Raw genomic sequence first — 19,931 nt, forward strand, 5'->3', positions numbered from 1 at the left:
CCTTCTTGCCCTTGTTATCGGACTGAACCACCTCCTCGGCCGTGTGCGGCACCACCTCATTGCCCTTGTTCTCGGACTGCACCACCTCCTTGCCCTTGTTCTCGGACTACACCACCTCCTCGGCCGTGTGCGGCCCCACCTCCTTGCCCTTGTTATCAGACTGCACCACCTCCTCGGCCCTGTGCGGCACCACCTAATTGCCCTTGTTCTCGGACTGCACCACCGTCGATCCCAAACATGTTTTTTCCGGTTCGCTGGACGTTCTCCAAAACGGGTATTAGTTTTTTATTGTTCCTTTTTTCTTAAATGCATGAACTTTTTTAAAATTCGTGAAATATTTTTGAAAATGATGATCTTTTTTCTTCAATTGATAAACTTTTTTTCTTCAAAATTTCATGATTTGTTTCTCAAATTTATCAACAATTTTCAAATTCATGGATTTTTTAGAAGAATTGATTATTTTTTAAACCTATGATTATTTTTTGCAAATCCATCAACATGTTTTCAAAATCGATAAACATTTTCCAAAATAATCAAACCTTTTTCAAATCCATGAACTTTTTAAAATTTTGTGAACTTTTTATGAGAGGATAAACTTATTTTCAAAATTGATCATTTTTTCTCAATATCGATGAACTTATATTTAAAATCATTGAATTTTTTATTTTTCTGAACTTTTTAAAAACCCATGAACCTTTTTTTAAAAAATTGAAGAATTTTTCTCGATATTTTTGGAAAAAACAATATTGTTTTTTTCATTTAAAAGAAGTTTTTCAATTTTTTTTGTGATCCATCAATCAGTCAACGGTTCAGTGGTAAGCTGTCAATCGGTCAAATATGAAATCCATCGATCGAGCAGTCGACGAGGAATGAGCACAACTATCGTTGCTGGGCTGGCCAACGGAGCTCGCGCGGCGCCACTACGGTAGCCGGCGCATAACGCGCTGATTAGGACCTCCCTAGGAGCTCCTATTATGATGGACCAAGGCGATGAAAAGCCATGAAACACACAACCACACGCCCTTTTGGGCCGGCCCATGCACGGGGAGGCACTCCTTTTTTTTGCTTTATCCTTTTCATTTTCTATTTTTAAAAATCCTGTTTTTTAAAATATTCAGAAACTTATAAAACATTCATGTATTTAAAAATGTTCCTTTTTTTTAAATTATCACTAAAATAAATAATGTTCGTGAATTCAAATGAGCGGTCATGAATTTCAAGAAATGTTTGCCGATTCAAAAAAGCTCACAAATTTATGAAAATAGTTCCAGGTCATCATCATGTAACAAGCTGTTGGTGCCGGCGACGAGCACAATCCACCCGGTGTTCCACGTCTCGCAAGTTGGCCGCGCCCTTCCTCGAACCGAGCAAGTTGTGGATGAACTCTCCACAGAAGCAGCATAAAGACCTGAACCGGGTGAGGCACTCGACACCCAGACTCATCCTCGCGGCGGGATGGCGGTGACTCAAGTGCTGGTTCGGTGGACGGATCGCCAAGACCTTTTTTTTGAGGGGACCACCAAGAGCTACTACGTTACGGTGCAAACCGGCGCCTGCAGCCGCGATAGTTGGGCCGGCCATGTATCTCCCTTTTTTCCTGTTTGAAGCTCAATAAAAAGGTGCGGCCGCGGGAGATCGAACTAGCGATGTATTCCCTCTAGAGCGAACGACTGCAAGCACAACGCCATCGATCAACGAGTGATTGCTGAATAGTTTCCATTCATTTATTGTTTCTTAAGTCGTGGAGGCCACCGATTTTGGGAAGCTCCTAGAAGCTTCCAAAGCCGGGTTTTTCCCAGTTCCCTGGACATTTCCGGCACGGTTCTATTCAGGTTTTCTTTTTATTTTTTATCGTTTTACTAAATGCGTGATTATTTCTCTTTATATTCTTTTTTATACGGATTTTCTTTCTTTTGTATTCCAGATTTTCAAGTTTATGAAGTATTTTTCAAATGGGATGAACTTTTTCCAAACTCAATGAACTTTTTTCCAAACTCGATGATTTTTTTATGAACTTTTTTTCAAAATCGATGAACATTTTCGAAAAAATCGATGAACCTTTTTTTAGAGATTTGTTTTTCAAATGGATGAACCTATTTCTTTAAGTCTGTAAACCATTTTCGATATTGCATTTTTATTTCGTAAGAAATGAAAAAAGTGGCAGTTTTTTCCTACCGGATTAACAGCAAAAAAAAGGGAACAGAAAAAAACCGGGCTGCCAGCGAGCGGCCGAACTCAGCAGTAGCGAGCGTTGTTTTTTTCCCGAGCGAGCAAGCGCGCTCGTGGGCCGGCCCATCCGAGCGCCTAAAGCGCAGAGCCAGTCAAGGCCCTGGAGGAACGTGCCCGGGCTGTGAGGCAACGGCAGCCGATATCCATCCAGCCCACGGCCGGGTCACAGGACAAGCGCAGCTTCTCCTCTCTCACATTTCCCCGACGACCCCCGATGACATCGCCGGCGCCGGCGGCGTCGGGCGGGCGGGAGGGCGACGGGATGCTGATCACGCCGCTCGGCGGCGGCAGCGAGGTGGGCCGCTCCTGCGTCCACCTGAGCTTCAAGGGGCGCACAGTCCTAGTAAGCATCCCCGAAACCCTAGCTTCCCCTTGTCCGCTCCTCTGCTCCCGCTTGTCCGGGGAATCTGACCCACTCCGTGCTCTCCAGTTCGACTGCGGCATCCACCCGGCATACCTCGGCATGGCGTCGCTGCCCTTCTTCGACGAGATCGACCCCGCCGCCGTCGACGTCCTCCTCATCACGCAGTAACCAACCAACAAATCTCGCCCTTTCTTGATCCCCGCCTGTCCTTCCTTCTTCCCGTTATGCTGCTATCGCCTAGCACCTAGACACGCTAAGTTTTTCTTATCATTGATTCTTCTGCATAGTCAACAAATTTATATGTCAAATGGACCATTGGTTAAATTTAACAACCCCATGTTATATGGCCATTTCTTTCCAAATACCATGATCCTGCTTATGAGGATTAAAAACTGATTATGATACAGGATTCTGCTTGTGAGGATTAAGAAACCATGTCAAATGGACCATTGGTTAAATTTAAGAACCCCATGTTATACAGCTAATACAGGATTCTGCTTGTGAGGATTAAGATATGTTAATTTATCACAGGAGGATGCACACTCCTAACATATAAGTACTTATCATGCAGGTCATAGACTTCCACCAGACGTTGCAAGTTAATGGCATACGCTTCTGGTGCTATACTGCAGGCCATGTACTTGGAGCTGCCATGTTCATGGTGGATATTGCTGGCGTTCGCATTCTTTACACTGGTGACTACTCCCGTGAAGAAGACAGGCACCTGAAAGCTGCTGAGATCCCCCAGTTCTTCCCTGATATTTGCATTATCGAGTCAACTTACGGTGTGCAGCGACACCAACCCCGCCATGTCAGAGAGAAGCGCTTCACTGATGCCATCCACAACACTGTTTCTCAAGGGGGCCGTGTTCTTATCCCGGCATTTGCTCTTGGTAGAGCACAGGAGCTGCTGCTTATCCTAGATGAGTATTGGTCCAACCACCCAGAGCTCCATAAGATTCCAATCTATTACGCCTCCCCTCTTGCGAAGAATTGTATGGCTGTCTACCAGACATACATAAACTCCATGAATGACAGGATCCGCAACCAGTTTGCACGGTCCAATCCCTTCCATTTCAAGCATATTGACCCTTTGAATAGCACTAGGAAACATGCCCGTGCATTGCAACGGGGATAAACAATAAATTTGTCAACATACATACCCTTGAAGATCATCCATAACGTCCCTGCAAAAAAGAACGTCCATAACGAAAGACACATAACTGTGGGGGCTATGAATAATCTTCACTGAAAATATTAAAGGATGCAGTTTGAATGCTTTTGACAACCGTGGCATCTAACTAAAATTTCAGAGTTGTAGAAGTAGGGACAGACCAACGACAAAAATATTTGAGAAACAAAAATAACATCAGGTAACGCCAAACCTTCCAAAAGTCTTCTTAATCTTACAATCGGAGGTGCAGGATGACAAAAAAAGATCTTATAGATGACCCATCGAACATGCAGTGACGGATGCGTAGCGCTGACGCCAATAAAAAAAATCTGATAGAGGTTGTAAAGATGAAAGGTTTGTAAATGACACAATGGAAGATAAGAATGCAGATACTTATGTTGTTGCCGTTCATCTGTATATTGACAATGGGTAATCGCAAGATGAAATGTCTGTAAAAAGGGTTCATCTGTATCTGAAGATGAAATGTTGGATATTGACAATGAGCAATCACAAGAAATCTAGGCATCTGGTGTCATGGAGTGTGATACTGATTATTCCTCTTGCAACGCAGAAATATAGAGAAGATGAATCAAAACATTTTAGAGATAAAAATTCTCACCATTCATCTTCGCACTCCCATATAAGTTTAAGGCATTCCAGGGGGAAACACCATCGGGGTGGTACTGACAAGAACGAATCAAAGAAATCAGTATAGGGGTGCTAGAGCTAGGAAATACAATTATTCTCTTGATGATCCCTTGTCTTCAGATAAAAAGAAAGTTTGTAAGGAGAGCTCTGCTGATAGGATGATTATAATTAGTCAGAAACTGGTTCAGATTGTGATGGCTTCAAGCATGACACTGAATTTAGGCTATGAAATGCTTCATTAGAAGAATCAGATCTACTTATCCATGAAGACCAGCAATTTTGCCGATGAAACTGGTAGAGATAAATTCCTATTAGATGCTGCACCTACACCAAAGTAGAAAGGCTAGGAAGATATTTGCTCTGTTGTGTCCGACTTTAATGGGCAATATGGACCTGAAGGAGTTGGCACTTTAGGGGGCACCGAACAGTCTGCCTACGATATTAACCACAGTGTTTACGTGAGCTGCCACATCGTTCAGTTGGCTGGTTGCAGAGGCTACTCATACAATGGATGCATATCTCCTCTCGATTTTGGAGTTTTGTTTGCAAAATATGAAGATCTTTGGAGAGCTTTAGTGCTGACCAAATGTAAATCTGATCTATAAAAATGTGTTTAGAAATCTTGTGCTCCAAAAAATTTGTTTAGAAAGCTGAAAATCAATTTACCAATCAAACAACTTTTACTATTTCAGTGGTTCAAAATGAATGGTGTTATAGATACACCATATGCTCAGGCACATCAAGCATATATGACCCTTTGGGGATTGTAGTTCTCGATCTAGTTCAATAAGATCATATATGTGGTGATAAGAAGTCCCCAAAAGAGATTGTTGGGCCTCTTTTTGAGAGATAACCAAACATCCATAAGGCAAATAGATAAAAAGTAACGGTTGAAAATAATGCAGAATAATATTCTGTAGTTTAATATACAAAGAAAAATACAAAGATCATTATGATAGACATGGGAATGGTTTACAGATTTCTCTATTGGTTCTCAGAAAGTCACTACCTAGCTCAGAAAGTCATTTTACTTCCGAGAGCAGTCATTTTACTTCTGAGAACATCATCGATTTAATCTTTATTTTCTCAAGTGAATAACAATTCCTTACTGTCACCAACTACACAATAGGAAATGTGAATAAAAGGCTGTAGTAAGATTTAAGCGAGAATAACTCCAGGGAAGTTCCACCCCGACTCTCAAATGGCCTGATGTTGTCGTTATTATTGGCGTACTTCACATAATGATCACGCATCAGGTAAAAAAGATCTGCCAGCACAGAGTTCAAAACTATGCTAGTCTTATACTTCTGATTTTTAGTTTGTATGTCACGTACTTCTGACTCGAAAAAAAGTCAGTATGTCACGTACTCTGTGCACACCTTGCTCCTTGGCCCCCTGTCAATTGTAAAAAGAGGCAATTTATCAAAATCTTACAGTCTTTTAGTACATTCTAAACCTCTAAGGTTCCTCAGTTTCACCTCTGAACGTGATATTAGTACGCTCAGTTTAAGTTTTATTTGCTTGCTTGTGTATATGTGCATGTATACTGAGAGAGAGGGAGAGATTATTCTGTTCTAGCAGTCGTATTTCTGTGACAAATCTACTCCCCTCCACTCCATTTTTGATTGCCTGAAATCAATTGCAAATTGGGAGCAGCAGAGCAAATGTGAAAAAGTTCAGATTGCCTGAAATCAATTGCAAATTGGGAGCAGCAGAGCAAATGTGAAAAAGTTCAGTGCATGTTTTTGAGATTCAGAGGACGTGTAAGATGGGAGATGGCTTCCCATGCTCTGTAACTATGATTAGATGGATCATGCAGAACAGAAAGGCAAAATTATCAAGTTCATTACCCTGTTTAGAACAGAAAAACTTAATTGGGATGTACCTTATGCTGATATATAAAAGTTCAGTACCCTGTTCCTCCTTTCCAAATCTACCAGACTGCTTAATTTACAAACAAAGAAACTTGTGCTGCTTGCCATAATTTGTTTACATGTAACATCAACAGTATATACATGTAGTTGCCTCCAAAGTTGACCATATGAGCTTTCAAATTTAAGAACAAAGTTGACCATATGAGCTTTCAAATGAAAGCTTTCATGAACAATATATACATGTAGTTGCGTCCAAAATTCCGCATCACTGAATTCAGAGGTTGCTAGCTGATGCCGCTGCACTGGGTAGCTGCTCCCTCGTGCGCGCACGCAGCCGTCAGCTCGAACGCGAGCTGCTCGGGCGCTCCCCCGGACGCGCGCAACCGGCGGCTCCCTCGGATCCAACAGCGGTCGCGAGGCGACACGAGCAGCCCAGGACGCACGCAGGCACCGGCGGATCGGAGAGGCGAGCAGCAGCACGCCCCAGCGGCAGCAGCATCATGCCCAGGACAGGGGTGCACGGCAGGCGCGGCGCGGCGCGGCTGCAGTTCAGGGGCGGTAGCATTTCTCGGCCGCATCCATGTGCGGCCGCCGTGGCGTCCTCCTACTCGCGCGGCTGGTCCATGGTCGTCGGCGCACGGCAGGGCAGGGGCGGCAGCAGTTCTAGGCCGCATCCGTGGCTGACGGTGCCCGGCAGGGCGGGGGCGGCAGGGCGGCGTGCTCCTACTCGGGTGGCCGATGCGGGCGAGGGAAGAGAGGAATCGGGAGAGGAGCTCACGGGCGGCGCAACTCGTCTCCTCGGTGGCCAAGGGGCTCGCCGGGTCAGTGCGAAGGCCGGCTGCAGGGAGAATTGGTAGGGGCGGCGAGGGGATCCGTTCCCGTGAGCGGAAGCCCGGGGAAGGCACCGGAGTTGGCCGGAATCGGGCGGTCAATGGAAGGTTGCCGTCGCCGTTGAAGCGAGGGGATCGAAGGTCGGGGAGGCCCGACGTCTAGGATCCAGGACCAACGCGGACGCAGCGGTGGTGCCCCCAATCTCAGGCGCACCACTGCAGGGCGGAGGGCCAGGCGGCGGGAGGAATGGCGGGGAGGGTGTGCGTGAGTCATGCGCCGCCGCGGCTGGAGTTGAGCGTCTGGATAAGATAGAGGAAAGGAGCTCAGGTTGAAATCTAATAAATCCAGGGGTTAATTTGTAAAACCGAATCGTTTTTTAGATATCACTTAAAGAGAGACTGCGGGTACAATTTCCAGAAAACAGGAGGTTTTTTTTGTAAAATGCCTGGTTTATTATTAGGGAAAGATAGACAACTTCCATGATGTTGGTCCGTCAGTGGTGATGGCAAGTCCAGGTAGCCTCCAAAGTGGCCTCTCCACGCAGCTCTTTGCCGCCGCTTTCACCAACCTCTGTTCTGCCGCTGTCACCCAGGTCCAAGAGGAATGAAGTTCAGTCGGCCACGCTGCTGCCAAGGGAGCCAAGTGGGGCGCTGCTACAGCTCTGTGCGCCCACGACGATGCTACTGCCTGTGCCGTCCCCGTCCAGGCCCCCTGGGTTCGAGGCCTCGCCAATGCCGCCACTGCCGTCCAGCGGGCCGGTGCGCCGCACCCCTTCGCCCGTGCGGCGCCGTAGGGTCGATGCTTCTGGTGCTGTTGGCCTGCAGTGCCTTGCGCCGTTGTTTGAAGATAGGCAGGAGGCCATCCTGCCCACCCCGGCTCCAACACCGCCTCGGGCTCTTACGACGCGCCGCAAAACAATGGCCGGAGTCTCCATCTCCGGGGTCGGCGGCACCTTCTTGCTGCACAAGACAAAGACGGCAAGCCGCCCCAAGGCCACGCCCATGGCTAGCGCGGCAGAAATCCTGGTCTGTCGCTCTCTCGGCATCGTCAAGGATGGAGAGGACGTCACCACCGCAGCCTTGGACGCCTTCGCGGACCGCTTCAAGGAGCATTTGTCGGCGGAGGTGCTCACAACCATGAGAGGCCTGTTTAAGCTAGACGACGCCAATGCAGATGCTGTGGAGGAAGCACTCCTGGCGCATGGAGGAGGAGGCGCGCTGGACCTGGAGAGGGCCGACGAGGAGGCCGTGCTGCAGTAGGCAGCGTCCTGAGCCGCTACTCATAATCTGGGTTGTTAGTTGCTATGTTAGTACAACTATTTGCATGTTGCCGGATGGTTAGGTGCTGGGTCAAGTTTCAGCTTGGTAGCAAAGTGTGTGGGCGTGCTGTATATGCACCATGTATCAGGTTATCTATGCAACCATGGGTGTTGGTTGTCGCATATGTGTGCACACAAATTGTTGTTCTCGCTGCCAGTTCAGATGCTGCCATGTTTCTTCTTGCCTATGTTCAGTGGCTATGCTCCAGGGTCCTCGCTGTTAATTTATGTCATCACAACCAGTAAACTTTCTGAGCTGGAACGTCCGGGGCCTTAACTGTCCGAACCGGCGGTCGACAGTTAATGCTACTATCGCTTCCTCCTCCTGTCATGTAGTGTGCCTCCACGAAACGAAGCTTGACAATATCGATCAGTTCACGACTGCTTTCTTGGGGGGGGGGGGGCATAGGCTGCGTAGCTTCGCACAACGTCCAGCAAATGGCACCAGGGGTGGTATCCTTCTTCTTTGGGATGACCTTTTGGTGGAGATGTCCAGCATCACCATCACCACCTTCTGCCTCTCAGCCATGGTCCGTGTCAGAGACTCAGGCGCGAGCTTCAAGATAACCACCGTTTACGGCCCCACGACCACTCGCTCAAAGATGTGTTCTTTGCCGAGCTCGTTGGCCAAAAGCCACCCGCTGGTGTGGCTTGGATAGCCTCCGGGGATTTCAACCAAATTTACCGGGCAAGGGATAAAAACAAGATGAACGTGAACTGCAGCCGTATAAATCGGTTCCGTGCAACTCTCCACAGTTGTGAGCTCAAAGAAATCCACCTCCAAAATAGGAGATTCACATGGAGCAATGAGAGGTCCAACCCTACCCTTTGCAAGCTCGACTCCTTCTTTTGCAATGCGGAGTGGGACACAACATTCAACGACCACGTGTTACATGCGCTCTCCTCGTCCCTCTCCGACCACTGTCCGCTTCTGCTTGCTGAAGATAAGGGGCCAAGGAGGCCTAGGACCTTCAAATTTGAGAACTTTTGGGCTTCTATGACAGGCTTCTATGACGTGGTCCACAAGGCCTGGGCCGAGCCAGTTGAGCATACCGACCCATACATGATCCTTTTCCACAAGCTCAAGAAAACGGCGAAGCGTCTCACGGAATGGAGTAGAGGCCTCTTCTCTAAAGCCAAGATCCACCTCCATGCCGCCCTCTTGGTGATCCTCCGCCTCGACATTGCTCAGGAGGGAAGGTTGCTCTCCCCAGGGGAGTGCGACCTTCGATCTCGGCTTAAGAGAAGGGTCATAAGCTTGGCCGCGCTGGAGAAAGCACGTAAAAAGCAGTGTGCTAGAATCGCAAACATTAAGGAAGGGGATGCCAACACCAAATTCTTTCACCGTCGCGTTAACGCGAGAAGGAGGAAAAACTATATTAACCGGATTATGAAGGATCAAGGGTGGGTGACCGAACACAATGCCAAGGAGAAGATAATCCATGACCACTTCTCGCAAGTAATGAAAAGAGGAAGCGTAAGCACGAAGGACTTCAATTGGGAGGAGCTCAATCTGGAGTCGCATGACCTGCGTGAGCTTGACGCTCCCCTCTCTGAGGCGGAGGTCATCGAGGCGATTAATAGCATGCCGAGCGACAAGGCGCCTAGGCCAGATGGCTTCACCGGCCTCTTCTTCAAAAAGTGTTGGGGCATCATCAAGCACGACCTCATGAGGGTGATTCAACGCTTTGACTCCCTCCACACAACAAACCTACACTGGCTCAACTCTGCGAATATTGTGTTGCTTCCAAAGAAGGATGGGGCGGAGAGCATCGTCGACTTTAGGCCCATTAGCCTCATCCATGCAGTCGCCAAGATCATCGTGAAGGTACTCGCTATCCGGCTTGGCCCGCACATGTCCGCCCTCGTCTCCAACGCTCAAAGTGCGTTCATCAAAACACGGAGCATCCACGACAACTTCATGTATGTTAGAAGCCTTGCGCGACGCTTGCACAAGAGCAAGACTCCCTCTCTCCTATTCAAGCTGGACATCCGCAAGGCATTTGACTCTATCAAATGGGAGTACTTGCTTGACCTCCTACGGAGGCGAGGTTTCCCAAGCAAATTTCGAGAGTGGATTGCGGCTCTGCTATGCTCCTCATCTTCGAGGATCCTCTTGAATGGAGTAGCTGGTACCCTCATCAAGCATGGCCAGGGTCTACGGCAAGGGGACCCCGTCTCTCCCCTCCTTTTTGTGATAGCTATTGACCCATTGAAGCAAATCCTTGATGTGGCAACAAGGAAGGGCCTTCTTCACAAGGTCCGAGGGAGAGGGGTCATGGTGCGAACCTCTCTCTATGCGGATGATGCGGCTGTGTTTGTAGCGCCGATCAAAAGAGATGTGGACAACCTCGCGGCCATTCTGCGAGGTTTTGGTGAAGTCACCGGCCTTTGCACCAATTTCCATAAGAGCTCAATGGTCCCCATTCGGTGCGGCAACCTTGACTTGGGCCACATCACACAAGGGCTACCGGCTGTCAGGGCTTCCTTTCCGCTCCGCTACCTGGGACTCCCGCTATCTGTGTGGAAGCTGAAGCTCGCCGACCTATACTTTCTTGTCGATAAAGTGGCAAGTAGATTGACTACATATGACGGCCAAAACATCACCACCATTGGTCGCGCGGCCCTTATTAAGTCGGTCCTCGCTTCCCAAGTGATCTACTTCATCACGCCACTTGTCATTCAACCCACCATTTTGCAAAACATCGACAAGCTTGAGCGGGCCTTCCTATGGTCGGGGTCGGATACGATATCCGGGGCAAAGTGCAAGGTCAATTGGGATGTTGTCAGCCGACCGCTCGCCTATGGTGGACTCGGGGTCCTCAACACCAACAAGTTCGCGCGGGCTTTGCGTTTGCGGTGGCCTTGGTACGAGTGGAAGGAGCCCACAAAGTTGTGGGTTGGGAGTGGGAATCCATGCGATGAGGAGGACCTCAACTTTTTCTATGCCTGTACCACCATCACGGTTGGGAACGGTGCGAAGACTCCATTTTGGGACTCCCCTTGGCTCCTTGGTCGCAAGCCCAAAGACATTGCTCCGCTCATTTATGAGACTTCCTCCCGGAAGCACTGGAAGGTACGGGAGGCCCTCAAGGACAACGCGGATCCTCAAAATCAGACCGCCCGCATCTATTTCCATCGAGCATGTTGCGCAATTCTTCACCCTTTGGATGCTACTGCACGAGGTGCACCTGGATGAGCTCACCGAGGATGACATCCTATGGAAGCACACGGAATCTGGGCACTACTCCGCGGCCTCCGCTTACAGGGCACAATTTTTGGGCTTGGTCCTCTCCCCCATGGACCAAATGGTCTGGAAGGCTTGGGCCCCACCAAAAGTCAAGTTCTTTGCTTGGCTCGCGCTTCAGGATAGGATCTGGATTGCGGACAGATTGGAGAAGCGAGGATGGCCTAACTGTGGCCCCTGCCCCTTGTGCCGACGGGTGCAGGAATGTGGCCCTCATCTTTTCTTCAGATAACGTTTCACTCTCAGGCTTTGGAACATGGCTATTCAGAAATTTCGCATCCACGACATGGACACGTCCACATGGCACCTGTTTGACTCCGTTCATGCCTGGTGGGCGAGCACATGCACCACGGGCACCACCGACAGAAAAGCAAAGGCATCGATTACCATGCTAGTGTCATGGGTCATCTGGAATGAGCGCAACGCAAGAGTGTTCAGGCAAAAGAGCACACCTCCGCAAATCTTGCTCAGCATCATTGAAGACGAGGCAAACCTTTGGATCAAAGTTGGGGCAAAGAAACTAGGGTCTTTTTTATTGCGAGAATAATTGTCATGCCGTAACTTGGATGTGTGTTGTAACAAACTCTCTCTCCTCCTTATTTAATACTAGATGATACCCCGCGCGTTGCTGCGAGAATTGGTTGTAATATATTTAAGTGCTACTTGGTTGTGTGAAAATGAATATTTAACTATACAATATGAATTGGAAATAAAAATAGACATGCTTTATCGTATTCGGTTATTGTATTGTTTTACCATCTTTATTGAATAAAGATTGCATAAACATATGTATTTTTTCATGCATGATTGCTTGTTGAGGTGGTCCTTTTCTCGTGCATGATTGCATGTTGAGGTTACATATTTGCAGAAATATGAGCATTGAGGATCAACAATTTGAACCTGCCCATGCCCAACTCCCATCTAGGGTTTCCTTGCCTCTCGCCGGCGCCGCCGGTCCGCCTTATCTTCTATGGTCCTCGGATCATGGAGGCACGGTGGATCCCGGCCCTTGCCGGCGGGAGGGCTCCGTTTTTAGATGTTTTTCTGAGTTTTGTTAGAGTTTGTGCCATGCTCAAGAAGATGAGGCGGTGGCGGCTTCTTGTAGATGGAATAAGGTCCTCCCCGCCTAGCCCCCGTCCCGGTGATGTTTCAAGCATCGTCGGAAGGCGTGTGGAGGTTTGTCTCCGGCGGATCTCATGGGATCCGGTCGGCGTTTGTCTTCGGTGGATCCGACTGGATCCGGTCTTCGCTCGTCTATGTCTGTGTGTCTGCAGGTTGGATCCTTCCGGTCTATGCTTCTTTTCATCAGCGGCGGTTGCTGTTCTGATGCGCTGGTCCTATGGGGCGTTAGCACGACGACTTTCCGACTGTCTACTACAACAATGTTTGCCCGGCTCCGACAAAGAAGGGGCGATGATTACAACAATGTTTTTGGCATGAAAATATTTTTTGTAATGCCAAAAACATTCCAACAAAAATTATATGTGTTCTTTGTCACATCCAAATGCTACATGCAAATTTGTAGGCAAAGCGATTAAACATTTTGGTCTGTGAAAAAAAACTAAATAAACACCAAATGTTACCCCAAAATGTCATCCTAAATTTGTTTTTTTCACCGGTGAAATACCGCTGCTCCGTTTCGCATCAAATTTTTTCAGGATGCTTGCGACCCTAACACGAACATCTACAAAAAAAAAACAAATTCTTTTGAAAACATTTGCTATTCACGCGGGAGAGCGCGCTCTGGGAGCGATAACGCCATTCTCCACCTATCACCGATAAGATATGTACAACAGAACTATAATTCGTAAAGTAGGTAGTGCATTAACAACTGTACAGTTACAATACCAAAATGCCACTCTACATATGATCAAAAATATAATTCATTGAGTGCTCTGTCCGATGCATGCTTAGTTCAATGGTATTTGTTGTACTTGACAAACATATTTGCATCATGTGATAAACTATTCAGGAATGGTCTGATATCCCCACCATCTCCTTGCTAACAACATATGAACATATTGACATCACAGGCACAATATGGTGATATCGCTAGCTAGTCTTTTAGCATCGAAGAACCATCAGCAGTAATATGATATACATACTTACCCATCTTAAGTATAGTTGGCATATATTCCAGTCGACGACCCTTCCACATGCAGCCTCATTCCTAGCAAGCGCATCTGATTCAAACCATGCTAGCTCGTCAGCTTGAACACCACACCAAAATTAGATGCAAGCAGGTAACCTTTACCTGGAACGTGAACCACTATAGACCAGTGATCTACTCTTCTCTTTTTGAAATCTAGAAAAATGATCACAGTGCTACTGAATTTACCATATGCTGAATAATTTCGCAGAAAAATGGATCATGCTCGGGAATTTTTCTTCAGGTGAGAGACTCTTTTACCTACCTCGTGATGCATATTAAACTCACATGCCTTTCTTGTTAATTGAGGACCAACATGGTAGATTTCTGTACCATGATGGGCTGGGAGTCATAGAACAACCCACCCCTACCATCACACCGTACCACACCGGTCCTCCTTCGTTACATAAATCATATACAGGCGCTGACGCAGGATACTGTGGCTACCAGCGATGGCCGATGGACGATGGGCGCCGGCAAGGTGATAATCCCGCGACCACTGGCCCGCCGTTGGCTGCAGATCGCTCAAGTCTCTGGCCCGTGCTCTAGCTGCGCTCCGCTGACCTCCCTCGTAATGGTTGAGGTCGCCACTGTCACCGCCGAGGCCCACACGGATCTCTGCCCCCGCGGCTCGCAGAAGACGCTAATGGATAGCCGCGCCAGCGCGTCATGCTCACCCCGCCGGATCTCAAGCAGCCAACTGATTGTGCGCTGCTTGCGGGGGTGTCCATCAACTGCGCATGCGCTTCTACCTAGTGCTGCACGCCGCAATTGAAGGAGTTGGATGATCTAGAAGTTGAAACGAAAGTGCACGGTAGCAGATGGATTGAATAGTGGCGGATAACTTACCTCCAATATATAATGGTGGACATTTCAGATCTATGTGGGAGGGAGACGAAGCGTAACGATCTGTGCCCTGTTCTTATCTGCAGTTGTTACTATTCCTTTGGGTCCGGTTCCTGTATATGCACTCGCCTCTTTGTTAAAACTTAATAAAAACCATAATAAAAGGCCAAGGAGGGGACAGGAACGGGGATGCGGGGGCAGTAAACGCTGTGGCTATCGGTGGTTTACGGCTGTAAATAAAATGCACGAGAGGGTTTGTGGTTCAGTTTGTCTAATTCATATCTAGATGTTTTTTAAGAATGTCACATCTAAGCTCTCACAAATATATAATGCAGCAACAAGAAACAAAAAAAAACTAGGACAAAAAAAATAGACCACAAACAGAGTGGAAATCAGCTTAGATGTGACATAGTTATGTCATATCTAGACGTGTCCTAGACAGACCCTTGTGGTTTGTCTTCTGTTGGTTGCGGAAGACTATAAACTGAACGCATGACGTGGCATGCATGTAGGTTCTGAGTTGATGACATGGCATGATTGATGAGGTGGATGGGCTGCATGTTGAGATAAATATGATAGTGGGGGTGAACTTCTTAAGTATATAAGATATGAGGCAAATCTTTTGCCTCTGTTTCAAAAAAAAAAAACAAGTGGTGCACAGATAAGAACACATGTGTTATTCCAGGTTATGCTGTTGCTGGCTCCCTCGCAAAGGAGATCATCACTGAGCCGAGAAAAGTGCAGCTAGTAAATGGGCTCACTGCTCCTCTCAATATGCAGATCTTCTACATCTCCTTTTCAGCTCACGCGGATTTCCCACAGACGAGCGGCTTCCTGGGCGAGCTTCGCCCAGCCAACATTATTCTTGTACACGGGGAAGCAAATGAGATGGGGAGGCTCAGACAGAAGCTGATCACTCAGTTCGAGTGAACAGACACACAGATCGTGTCTCCCAAGAACTGCCAACCAGTGCAGCTGTAAGACGGCCAAGGCAATTGGCAGATTGGCAGAAAAGGTGCCAGAAGTGGGAGATTCGGTCAGTGGCTTGCTTGTGAAGAAGGGCTTCACGTACCAGATTATGGCTCCTGAGGACCTCCGGGTGCACACACAGCTATCTACCGCCAACATTACTCAGCGGCTCGCCGTCCCATATTCCGGTTCTTTTGAAGTCATCAAGTACAGACTGAGGCAAATATACGAGAGCGTGGAATCATCAACCGACGAAGCCAATGTTCCAACACTGATTGTTCATGAGAGGGTGACCATCCGCCTGGATTCAGAGAGCTACGTGACGCCACAGTGGTCCTCTGATCCCATAAGCGACATGGTGTCTGATTCCGTGGTGGCCATGATCTTGAACATAGGGCGTGAGGGACCAAAGGCCGTTCCGATGGAAGAGGAAACGGAGATGGTTGCGCAGAAGGTGGTGTTTGCTCTAATGGTGTCGGTCTTCGGTGACGTTAAAGTGGCGGAGGAAGGGGTGCTTGTTATAACTGTCGATGGAGATATCGCCTACTTGGATGGGAGGAGCGATGATGTTGAGTGCCCGAATGCTGCGCTGAAAGAGAGGATAAAGACCGCGTTCCGTCGCATTCAGGGTGCTGTGAGACCAATCCCGCTGTCGGCCTCCTGAGGTGAAGCCATGATGCAAGATGCCTTTAACATGGTGACTGTTTCCTAGGTGATTAAACAGAGCGGCAGGTCGTGTTAGAACATGAGTTGTATAGCATTGTAGGCAATTTCTAGTGGTTATCTGGACAATCCGCTCACTTGTAGTAACTTTGAGCTGAGCTGAAGTTGCAGTGCAGCTGAGCTGAGCTTCTCCTTTTGTCTTTCCGTGTGTCTGCTCATCTCATCGGTTTCTGGTATTGGTGTTATCCCTCTGTAAAAGAATATAAGAGCATTAGTGATCTAAATGCTCTTATATTTCTTTACAGAAGGAGTACTTGAGAAAGAAGGTGAAGAGCATTCAGTGAAGCCAGATCTGTTCTCAATTACTTCATTTTCTCTGTGCAGACAAATAGTTTGAGAATTACTATACTTGATTCCTCGGTATATGGTTATTACAATTTTGGGTGGTCTTGGTCATGCTGCTGCTTTCAACGTCGTTCACTTTGTTTAGTGATGAAGTGAAACTTTATGTCAAGTTTGATTTTTATGGATACTTTTGCGGTCATCCTGGTTGTTGGCAAGGGAAAAACTAACAATTTTTTTCAAAGTTATCCACATTAACAGGGGAGGAAATTATCTTACTATTAATATTCATCACATGATGTGATTTAGTTTACTAAGTGGATGTGTTGTATCCACGTTAAATTCAGTAAATGGCGTCTCTCATTTCATCACCACATAGTCCCGTGTTCGTTTGGTCTTCCTCATATTCATGTTTGGTCTTCCTCATATTCATGGCGCTGCCTGCGGCAACGATCACTTCTGCTTAACGACCAAGTGAACTATAGATAAGCGATGTTCACGCAAAGTTGTCTAGATAAGATGAGGAGCATAGTATTGTGTTTTTATGTCAAGCAAAATCATTACTTATTGCTATGTATTTTGAGGATAAGCATCCTCTCTGCCATTACTTGAAAATTTACAATTGTACATACGGATGGCACACCAAAAAGATTCTTGTTATGCCATTTTAGAAAAACAATCAAGCTGAGGTGGTTTAGACGTAGTTTGTATGATTGAAGGTTGGCCTGTTATAGTTGACAGTCCTGTTTGCCTATTGTTCAGTTAAAGCCTACTATATTTTTCGTAGTGTGTTAACTTCTGAAATATTAACCCTGTTATACTTTTCTTCTTTATTTCGATCCAATATTCTTGAATTTCTTTGTGGCAGAGAAATTACCACCGTGGATAGGTCCTCTAAGAGTACCTACCGCACCTTCGCCTCCAATGTGATTTAAGGAGTCTGCTAGAGTTGCTCTAAGGAAGGTATGCGATCATCGAGCAGTTGTTGCAACCTAGAGTTAAAATTGGAACCACGAGCTCTTACGATCGAAATGCCGTGTAATCCTACTAGGAAACCTCTTCAAAGCGCACAACGCCTGTAGAAGGTGTATGCACAGTGATTGCCCCGATTTGCCGAGCAGAGTATGGGTAGGAGTGTCTTTCCTTCTTGAAAAATACTTTCACCTTCCCCCGCAAAAAAAGAAAAATACTTTCACCACAGGAAAGGTCACAGTGGAATTCTGTTCCGTAATTTCACAACACCATGTTTGCTGTCAGAAAAATCGTCGACGACGGCTGCTTTGTCTCTGCCAGACTACGAGAATCAACGTTTAAATAACAAACCGTGAAAGCTCTGCCAAAGAAGTCTGGGTGGTGTAGTTGGTTATCACGTTAGTCTCACACACTAAAGGTCCCCAGTTCGAACCTGGGCTCAGACAACTATTTTTTTTTATTTGTTAAAAGTACCGATGAAGATGCACATTGGACAAAAATAGTTGTAAAAGTGCAGCACCAGGATGATGCTTCAAGAATCAATTTCATTTTTTTTGGAAAAGGGGTTATTCCCCGGCCTCTGCATGCAGAAAGATGCATACGGCCCTCTTATTAACCAAATAAAATAGTGTCAACATGGTTTCAAAGGTCTTCAAAAAATAATAAAGCACAGACAGCTCACACAGAGCCAAAAAGAGGCTAGAAACACCAACTAGCCGAGAAAAGACGCCACAACCGGCTGGCTAAAAAATAGATAGGAAATCTAAGTGCCTATCCTATTGCATGACCGCCATCCAAACCGGTTGAAAATATCCCGAGCTACCATCTCCCATCGAAAAGACCCAGTAACCAAATGCTCCCTGGCCTCCGTCTGGGTGAGTGGCGACCACGAACGGATCAGTGCCGTAGTTCGGAATATGACCTGCAAAAAATGTATACATGATAGTCTGTTAAAAACCAAATCATTTCTGCAAGTCCAGATAGTCCACAGCAAAGCACAAGCTTCAACCCGAATATGTCTCGCTAAGTTAGGCTCAATCCCATTACGCTTCAAGAGTCAATTTCATATACCCCAACAAAACGATTTGTTGATTAAAATTGCACGTATAGGGTAAGATGCTGGTGTACTGTTTGTGAAAAAGAATAAGAAAAGGTGGATTCTTTTTCTCGGTATATTATGTTTTCTTTGTCCAATTCAAGCGTTGGTCTGTCCAGGTTAGAGGCTGGCGTGGATGTTCATCCTTGTTCCGATGTTTTCTCCAAATCAATTAGGTGCCGGACTGGGAGCGACCAGAGGCGTTTTTGCAGCTGCCACCGTGCGCCTGCTCCTCGCCTTTCTACCAGCATCACCAACTCGCCAACATATATGAAGTGGCTTAATACGAAGAAAAGGAAAATAGTTACTAAGAGGAGGTGACACGTCCGAACGCGAGAGGGGCTACTAGGGGATGACGTGCTTGAATGAGACAGATAAATTTGGTTTTCTATCTCTTGATAAAGGGCAACTACATATTTTTATAAGATCTCCATGGGCCATGGAATGTTCATAATAATACATGTTACCTTTTACAAAACTATAAAATGGTATACATCATATCTAATTTTATAAAGTTGTACTATGAGAAATCTCAGAGGATTTATTGAAACAACAACCGTCGTAACTTCAGCATCACTAACATCAAGGGCAATACGTCCTCGTACCGATTCTTCGATATATAGTAGGTACATCCACATCCATGATATTCATCAGCTAATATATATAGATGGAACAAGTGAGGCGGTTTGTACCGAGATGGATGTTAGATGTGGTGCATGTGGGACGTCTTCTTTTTAGAAATTGTAGGCTCCGGGAAAGAGCTGTTATGTGTTTGCCAAAGAGATGGCTTGAGAGCTCTAATTTATAGAATGCATATCAGTTTACCTGGGAGAACTAGCAACAATATGCTATAGGAGATAAACCAAGCTACTAACCAGCAACACTGAACCCGTAGAATATAGCAACCGGCGGGAATACCAGGTACACTGAAAGCTACATGATAGCTCAAGTGAAAACTCTAGGAAAGAGTAATACCCAGCTCACGTAAGAGCTCCTCCAGCAGAACACACCCAGCATAATGCAAAACAAAGCTAAGGAAAGTAACCTGAACGTTATCAGTCAATGCCCAAGCGAGTTCCAGCTGCATCTTGTAGTTGCAAGTTTCGTGCACCCAGTAGTAACGAGTGCACCTTGCAAAAGGTCACTTTGGAACCCGGGTGCATTGAAGCCCTATTTTTTGAACTGTGCCAAAATGCTATTTTGAAGTTT

General features: G+C 46.6%; 1 non-coding gene across 1 annotated transcript; it reads left to right on the forward strand.

Moving 5' to 3' along the window:
• Positions 1 to 17,998: 17,998 nt before the first annotated feature.
• Positions 17,999 to 18,072, forward strand: TRNAV-CAC (transfer RNA valine (anticodon CAC)). Its single transcript has one exon. It is a non-coding gene; the product is annotated as a tRNA-Val (tRNA).
• Positions 18,073 to 19,931: the final 1,859 nt, after the last annotated feature.

The sequence above is a fragment of the Triticum aestivum genome, chromosome 4A, assembly GCF_018294505.1.
Source record: "Triticum aestivum cultivar Chinese Spring chromosome 4A, IWGSC CS RefSeq v2.1, whole genome shotgun sequence".
NCBI lineage: Eukaryota > Viridiplantae > Streptophyta > Magnoliopsida > Poales > Poaceae > Triticum > Triticum aestivum.